The sequence below is a fragment of the Danio aesculapii genome, chromosome 17 (genome assembly GCF_903798145.1).
Source record: "Danio aesculapii chromosome 17, fDanAes4.1, whole genome shotgun sequence".
Lineage (NCBI taxonomy): Eukaryota > Metazoa > Chordata > Actinopteri > Cypriniformes > Danionidae > Danio > Danio aesculapii.
The window spans coordinates 39,078,894-39,088,251 of record NC_079451.1 but is presented as its reverse complement, the minus strand read 5'-3'; positions in this window follow the sequence as shown (position 1 = coordinate 39,088,251).

The window sequence follows — 9,358 nt, the reverse complement described above, 5'->3', positions numbered from 1 at the left end:
ACTGTATTTTAACAAATATTGTGGATCAAAACTCAGTCCCCTCAGTTGTTTTCCCTTGTTTTTTATTTGCCACCTACAATGACTCGAGTGCTTTTCACAAATCATTTGAAACATTATTTGCTTTAATTCTTGTGTTTTGATGTAAAATACACAAGTCTTGTTAAATTTTCTCAACCATTAGAGTCAAAAATCATGAAGGAACTGCTAATTCTGAAAAAAGCTATAATTATACTATGTTATTATTAAAGCATTATATTAATATGATGACACTGACGACACATTACTGTATGCTTTTAAGTTTATGTCATAGTCGCACACTTTAATGCTTAAAACATTTTGCACATGTACTGAACCAACAACACACTCGCATACATTCACATGAAAGGCTTTTTTGAAAATACTAATATTAGCTCATTATGTAGTAACGTATGAAGTTATAACAAGTATTTGTGGAAAGAATCCCCTCTTTATATATATATATACTAAATATTTGCTGCCTAATATTTCTTAAAGATGCAGTAGGTGATTGTCTTTTGAAACATTTTTTGTTGTGCTGGTTGAAAGTCTCTTCACATTCCAATAGTAATGATTAAAGTAAATGATCTACAGTACATGTATTTATATGTATTTTTATATTCTGGGGAAGGCATAGGACAAAAAACATTGTCCAATTAAAATTTGTAGCGCTGACAATTCTGAAAAGTAGCCCAAACTGCCTGTCAACAAATGTAGATTTATACAACTGCACACCCATTCACGCAGATCCGCCATTTGCGTGTGCGCAGGAGCTACGTTCATGACGTGCACACGAGAGAAAGAGAATTGCAGTGGTAAAAACAAATGCTGAATCAAAACTTTTAAAAATCCTGAATCAATATTGGAGTTACTTTTGCATGCTGGAGGAAGGATGACACCATGGCTGAAGTATTTCTTTTAGACAGGTAATGCTATGCTTTAAAAGTATTTTAGTAACACAGAGCTGATGTAGATTTTGTTGTTTTATGAGTCTGTTATATGTACGTCAGTGTTGTTCAGCCACTGAAATCTTCCGGTGAAAGCTTGATGTGACTTTTCAGTTTCATAAGGGCCTTTTACAGCATCTATAATGTAGATTTTTATTTAGTTTAACAACAAAACATCAGTAAAGAGCGCTATTTCGCTTAGCCTGCTTTACTAAGGTGAAGTTGCTTTTATATTCATATTGATTCATTTTTGAACAATGACAACCTGTGATGCAGTCTCTATATTAATGACCATGCTACTCTGAATATTCGGTCTGAAATAGCATGTAAGTATGGCTTAGTAATAATTCCTGCATCATGCTGGCCAACCACTAAGCAAAGTCGCTTTAGGACAAATCGTGTGAGAGTGAGACCAACGATCCTTGCATGCATAAAATATTGCACATTAGGATAAGTTAAGCTTGCTACACAACTGAAAATGTGCTAGATATACTACAGTTTTTCGTTGGGAATTGTAGTATTTTAAAGTACTATGAAGTTTTCTAACTGGCGAATGAAATGAATGGGTTGCCTACTGTCATCTTTATGGTGCACGTTTGTGATTTCATGAGGCGTGGCTTTGGACGGCAGGGGAGGGACTGTGTTTCAAAGATATTAAGCTAAACAGTTAGCATTTTGGCAGATCACCTAATGCACCTTTAACTTTTGCAGCGTTATTTGCTTTAATTCTTGTGTTTTGTAAAAACTCCACAAAAATATTGTCAAAATGCCCCCTTTTTATCTTAAAGGTCATTTGAAGCACTTTGAATTGTGTATTTGTTATTCAGAGTTTGATGTAATCTCAATTGAAACATGACGACAGGGCTTTTTAATGCTTTAACTCTTTGCACATGTACCAACAACACCCTTACTTACATTCACAGACATTCCCATTTGTATACTAAGTGACAAGACCTGCTCAAGGCTCTTCTCTCTCTTTGCATTAAATCAGCAAACAAGGACCAGATTAGCCGTCTCTGGGTTGGTTAACCTCTCAGTACGACTTTCAGCCTGCAGAACCTTGTAAATATCTCTGAGCTGCCTTACTAAGCAGGTTTTCCACCTCTCGCTCTCTCTCTCTCCGTTCCTCTTCTTTTTAATGGTCTCCATTATTCCCCCGAGGCTCAATTTCACCCTTTGAGACTTCATCGGGCTCTTTGATTAGAGGAGAGATGGGAAGACCTTCACTGAGACCATTAAATCTGACACAGTTTGGATCCCTCTGGAGCCGGAGTGAACCTGGGTGTGATGGGAATCTCAAGGGCACCATGTCGACCTAAAACCTGCTGCTGCTTTTCGACCAAATAATAGAACAAGAAAACTTTTTTTGGATGATTAGACAACAAGCACAATGATAATGCAAACTTTTGAATTAACATCCCCCATAAAACTACTCACATTCAATATAGTAGTGTATGTTTTTAGCAGTAGTTTATAGTACAATAAAATAGTATCATACACTACCTGACAAAAGTTTGTTGCCTATCCAAGTTTTAGGAACAAAATATAATAACTTGACTTCAATTTGGTCATTTGGTATCAGAAGGGGCTAATTAGAAAGGCAAAGGCCTCTAGATTACGCGTATTTTACCAAGATATAATATGATCATGCTTTGATTTTTAATTATTTAAATTGGACAGTAAGGTCTGACTTAGCTAAAACAGAACAGTTTTGTGGCTTAACAGAAATAATGTACAGTATAGAATATAAAGTCATGGTGCAGTGGAAAAAGAATTAAAATTGTGTATGACTCCCATGAGCTGCATATATGCATCTCTGCAATTACTCAAATAACTTATTAAGAAAGTCATCTGGAATGGCAAAGAAAGCGTTTTTGCAGGACTCCCAGAGTTCATCAAGATTCTTTAGATTCATCTTCAATGCCTCCTCTATCTTACATGCTCAATTATGTTCATTTCTGGTGACTGGGCTGGCCAATCCTTGACCTTCTTTGCTCATAAACTTTCATAAACTTTGATGTGGAGGCTGAAGTATGAGGAGCGCTATCCTGCTGAAGAATTTGCCCTCTCCTGTGGTTTGAATGTAATGGGCAGCACAAATGTCTTGATACCTCAGGCTGTTGATGTTGTCATCCACTCTGCAGATCTCTCGCACACTCCCATACTGAATGTAACCCCAAACCATGATTTTTTCTTCACCAAACTTGACTGATTTCGTTGAGAATCTTGGGTCCATGCGGGTTCCAATAGGTCTTTTGCAGTATTTGTGATGATCAACAGGTGATTAATTAGAAAAATCTACCTCTGCCACTTTTCCAACTAGACGTCAAGTTATTATTTGTTGCTTTTACAACTGGGAACGACAACAAGACTTTTACCAGGTAGAGTAGTTGTTAATAATAATAATAATAATAATAATAATAATAATAATGATGATGTTGTTGTTTTTCATGGTAGTAGTAGCAGATCTGACATACTTTAAACTCTAAATGTGTCATATCGATAGAAAATATAACAAAATTCTAATCTTAATGGTTTTCAAGCTTAATTCTGATGTCTGTATTGAAGTAAAAAATTAATTTGAACAATTTTTATTTTCGAACAGCATTAAAAGACAAAAAGGCCTCTCTGTTTAGTTTTGGGCAAGTTTAGAATATAAACGTATAAAGTATAACAATGTCATAGTGAAAATGAGTAAGGACTAAATAAGCAACCAAACAAATAAAGAACTGAATAAACTGCTGCTGCAGATCTTTGAAACAAAAAGCTTTAAAAATATATATAATATGCAATATAAATAAAAACATTACTGCAAATTGTCCTAAAACAAAGACGCCTTTTCCTAATTCCCTTGGCTATTATAGCTAGATACTACAATACCTACAATGCATGCAAAGTCATCCGTTTTCACTGATTTTGGACAACGAAAGCATATAAACTCTTCACATTAGAAACCGCTTTATATAACCAAATATAACATATATATAACCAGAATATAACCAAACAAAATCAGCGTAACACTTCTTTTTTTTGTTGTTAATGCTTTGCAGATATGAAAGCTTGATGCTGATGCCCTGATAAAGCTGTATATAATGACATGAGTGAGAACTGTGGGCTGTTGTGCACACCTGCATACTGAATGAATGAATGCAGGCGCAGTGTGAAGTGCTGGTTCTCCTGTACAGATGTTCTTTATCCACTGTCGCCATAGCAACATGACAGAAACCCCACATCCCTGTCACTCAGTGTCTCACCTTAACCATTCGCTCAGAACAATGCATTCACTCACACACACACTTGCGTGCACACACACTCAGCGGCCAGGATCCGTGTCACCAGCTCAAGCAAGCGGTGACAGAGTAAGCAGAGTGACTGACAGCAGGCTCTTTTTCTTTCTCAGAATCAGAATAGTGGAAGTAATGGCCACACAAGTCTCCCCTATTGACTTACCTGGAAGACACAGTGGTCCCAGATTACTTAATGCACTTGCTTAGTCGGAATCCTTCCAGATTACTTAAAGGGTCGCGAAACACCAAAGCACATTATTTGAGAGGTTAACAGTCATATATGTGTACCACGCTGCTATAAACACTATTAGGACACATATATTTCAGTAAAAAGTGAAAAGTTTTTGTGTTATTTTGAGCAAATTCGTTCTTCCGGTTTGAAACTAATTTTTGAAGCTGCGTCACGCCAATTAGATACTTCTGTGTATTCCAGCGTGGAGCCCGGATGTCTGTACCTGCAAGTACATCATGACATCTCTGAGTGTGCAGCATTAATTCATGAGATAGACTTGGTTCAAACCAATCAGCGCACTCTATTGTGAATGAGGTGCAACTTCTTTAATATGCATGATAGCTTCGAAAACTGTTTATACCTGTTACAGTGTTCAGACAGCAGAGAGATGCCATGTTGTGTTGCCAAAACAAGTGGAAGAACAAGAATTTGGAGACATGAGTCGACAGTGTTGCGTTAATTAATGTGCTGCAACAAAGGTCTTGTTTTCATTTTCCCGCTATGAGAGTGCAGCTGAACTCACGAGTGAATTACAATGCATGTGACAGAAATATGTTTGTAAGGAACATTTTTTTACCCGAGAGCTTTTCACATCTGGAAATGATGTAATCCAGATTTGCCACGGTCCCAGTTTGTGTTGATTGTCCTATTGCTACAGTTTTGGTAAGTGTGTGTGATCAGTGCTCTTTGTTTGTTCATTTAGATGGCAAAGTTAGTTCGTATCGTCAGCAGTCTTTGAGTTTTTAAAGACATACCTTAGTCAAAATGATTTAGTTACTAAGTTTACAGGGCGTTAAAATCACTGCAATATTATAGTACAATATTATAGACTGAAAGATCTGCTGTAAATGCTGCTCTCCGAATGTAAACACCTTAATCAAACTATTACCATTGTGTAGGATTTTTGCAGCATTTTGTGACAGGACAGTCTTTACACACATGGCTTTCTGACGCTAGTTACAGAGAAATGCGGAGGTTTTTTTTTCCTCCCACTCGCCGTGCAGTATCAAACATTCCATTAAAACTACACTCTCTAGCAGTTCATCCTCGCATCCAATGTCTTGTTTGTCAAGGGGTGCGTGCATGAAATGTTCCTGAATGAAAGTAAAAGTGCCAAACTGCAGTTAAAGTCAACAAATTAATAATCTGGCAAATAATTTGATTATTGATGTCCATGTGAACAGTCACCGTTATTCTCCCCTGCGTCTGTGTGTTTGTTTTGCCTCTGTGAAAATCAGCGTGTGCCTAAACAGAAACTCCCATTTTTATCTTCCCTCTTTCCCTCCCCCGACACTCCCACCTAAACAGAGCTAGACACACCCACTTTCCTGACTTTTCCAAACTAGAGGTGTGAAAACACCCTGCTGAGACAGGGGGGTTTCGTGGCCCTTTAAGGCACTTGCTTATGAGTCATAAATTGATTCAGATTAAAGTTACTTTTAGGGATGCTTCGATCAGGATTTTTGCAGCCAATACCAAGTACTGATTCCTTGTCATGGTGATTGGCAGATATTGAGTACCTATTCTAATGCTTCAAACTTAAAAGCAGCGCAGGTTAGACAGTTAATCAAGGATCTACCATTGGATCACATCTCACTTTAGTTGTTAAACATGATATTTAATTAATCTTGTCTATATCTAACGACTTTTCGGTCTTGAATCTATTACTTTTTCTCCGGTAACGTGTTTTGGCTGAGCTCAAAATAAGTTAATATATATTAATTTATGTAACTAACCACGTACTTTATTTCCTACTGTATATTGTATACATTGTACATTACTTTTATAATGGCCATTGTTAATTATTAAAACTGATATTCAGCAAAAGAGGGTATGTTTCGTATTTTTCGAAGACAATAAAGGAGGCAGTCATGTTAAAGGCTTCATTTAGTTATAAATATGCATACAGGGAAGATGATGGTCATATAAATATGTAGCTACATGATACCTTAACGTTTTTAGTTAATATCAAAATGAAAATAGGCAGTTCCTTATATCATGTTTTCATTTTATTGTTAAGATAGTGAAACAACGTAGCCAGAGTGATGCGAATGACGTTATAAAGTACGCTGTTTTTACCCGACATGTACTCGGGTTTTCTATATCAAACTTGCGAAGTCTGAACTTACGGAAAGTGTGCAAGACTGAACTTTGTGTAATTAATATTGAAAAAAGCCCCAATCTCCATTTTCCCTATCCACACTGACACGGAGCAGCAGTGTTTTAAGGCGAAAACGGCCTCTTCAGCGTTTCCAAAAAGCTAAATTTTCAGGGCTCGAAAAATCCGAAGTAGTGTAATGGAAGGCGTAACCGTAGCAAAACTTATGCGTTTTAAAACTAAATCATGTTAGCGTAAACAGGGCCTAAGCATGATACTTAAGTGGAGTTTTCTCCCTTCCTAATAGAATAAATTAATGATAAATTTAAACATGTCTGTTATAACCATTTAGTGTGGACATGTCATTGTCAGAAGAAGCTTTACAGAAAATAATTGATATAACAAATGAAGAAATTGAAAATAAATGCAATTTAGAAAAATTGCAAGTGGTGGAAGAAGAATTCAACATGTCTCAATCAAGAAAGTTTGGAGCGCATATTTGATGCATAAGAAGTTAACCTAACCAATGTAATGCTTAGAACATCACTGTGCCTCTCTCAATCTGTTCTCTTCCTCACTCACTTTCGTCATGATTCGTCATGATTTGCGGGGTATTAGGGTTGTCACGATACTGGAATTCGATACTGACATTTTAAAAACGTCCATTTACCTTTTATACTTGAGTGCTATTGAGCACATTCTTAAACACTGTTGATTTGCCATTGAGTTCACATGCTCAACAGAAATGGTTCACCAAACTAACCGCTGCTTACTGAGTGTAAACACAGGTACAGGGGCACTGGAGTATTTCAGTCACATTGATCAGCTAGTTTGCCTATAAGTTGACATATGAGCGATTCGCTGAAGAATCGCAGATTTAAAATGCTGTTTTTTTTTTTTTACCACACTTCATTATTATTGTTCATTTATTCGTTTGCTGAAAATTAGAAGTGGATTTAGAAATAGTTATGAAAGTAATCTTTGTGCTTGTCAAACAAAATTAAATATGTAGGCTAATAGATGTCTTCAGTGTAGTGCGTGTACAACACTGTTTCCTTATTCACGAAAGTAAAAGAGTGAGGTAAAAAGTAAAAGTAAACTAAAGTGAAAGTAAAGAGGCTGAATGGAGGAGGCTCATTCTTTATCCTCATGCTGCAGATGGTTTGTTTAACTTTTTTCTCGCTAGTGAAGCGTTTAGTTTTTCCACTTACAAAGTTCGCCATGTAAATAGCAAATGCGAGCGGCGAATGTGACATCATCGCTATGTTTGCGAAGGTTCACTTTAGGTGCACGCACCTGTTGTCATTAACATTTTAATAAACGTTAATAGGTAGAACTGTCCGAGATATAAACAAAAGCAAGTGATGCATCAAAGTTTGAGTTAAAAAAAATATTGAATTGTCATAAAAATCCTTAGAATCATTCAAATAATTTATAAAAATAATCAAAATAATTAGTTTAAAAATATTGAATGATATTAATTATGTGACGTTTCGGAAACTTTCTACTTCTCTGTTTATTTGTCTGATTTTACGGTGGGCTTCTTTTGACCACCCCCTGACATTATAAAGAATATCACAACGGCGAATGCGTCAAGTATAAAAGCCTTGTCTGTTTTGTGAAGTGCGCGCGCACTCAGTAGAGGTCTGCGGCGCCAGGCGGAAGTATGAATCAGGCTTAACTCATTAAGAGAATAAGCACAACTCTGTTAGACCATGCGCCAAGGCGCAGACCGTATTTGTCCATCCTTTAAATAGCAAAGTGTATTCGGACATGCTCTTAATGCGTTTGCACCATGAGCTTTAAACTTTGCACCTAGATTGTTAAAATAGAGGCCATAGACATAACATCGCAACAGGGGATGGGGAGACAGTCCAATATAGGCTACAGCCATCTGGTTCTGCAGCTAACACTTTTTCTTTTATTTATTTTAAAGTTATTTTGTTTTTTATTACATTTATTAAATGATGCATAGTTTAGCTCAAATTAAAAAATAAGGCAGTGAGATTGTTTTTACAGTGTAGTTATATTTTTGATAAATGCATATGACAAAAACATGTCTTTTATACAGTATGAATAACAAACAAAAGAAAACAAATAAAGACAAAAGTTGTTAAACGGACTAAAACTAATCCTGCACACACGAAAGTAACAGAAAAATCAGCAGAGCCATCAAATCAAACAGCAAAAAGTTCAAAATTAGTTTCTTTATATAGACACTGAAAATAACATTGGAAATATCTTTTATTCTGCAACTACAGTCATGAAAACAGACAAAGGAAGAAAGAAAATATCATCTTATGGCAAGATTACAGTCTTGCTATTATGAATTTTCAGACTTTATTCTCCCTCTGCAGCACAGGAGCAGGAAACAAGCTTCTCATATTGTATAATCTCCCTGTTTTGATATTCATAAGGACGCTGGTTTATTTCCAGCAACCTCTGACTGTAATCTGAGGCTCATTCAAAAACAAATTCATAATAAGCTGGAGAGCAAGGGTAATAAAACAGCAGAGGTCATTAATTCAAAGAGCCGGGAAAGCTGAAATCCTCTGCTCAGCTGCACATACCTCCTCTGAAGCGGATATTAATGAAGATGATCTCAGTGATCTACACCTGCGCAGGGATTCACAGGCCAACAACACAAGAATAAATGTCTTCTCTACATATTCATAAATAGGATTCACTTAGGAGTGTCAAAGCTTTAAATATGAAAGACTGGCCAAATGTAAAATTGCTACAAAGAGCATAAACCACAAATACTGATGTTTTTGAACCA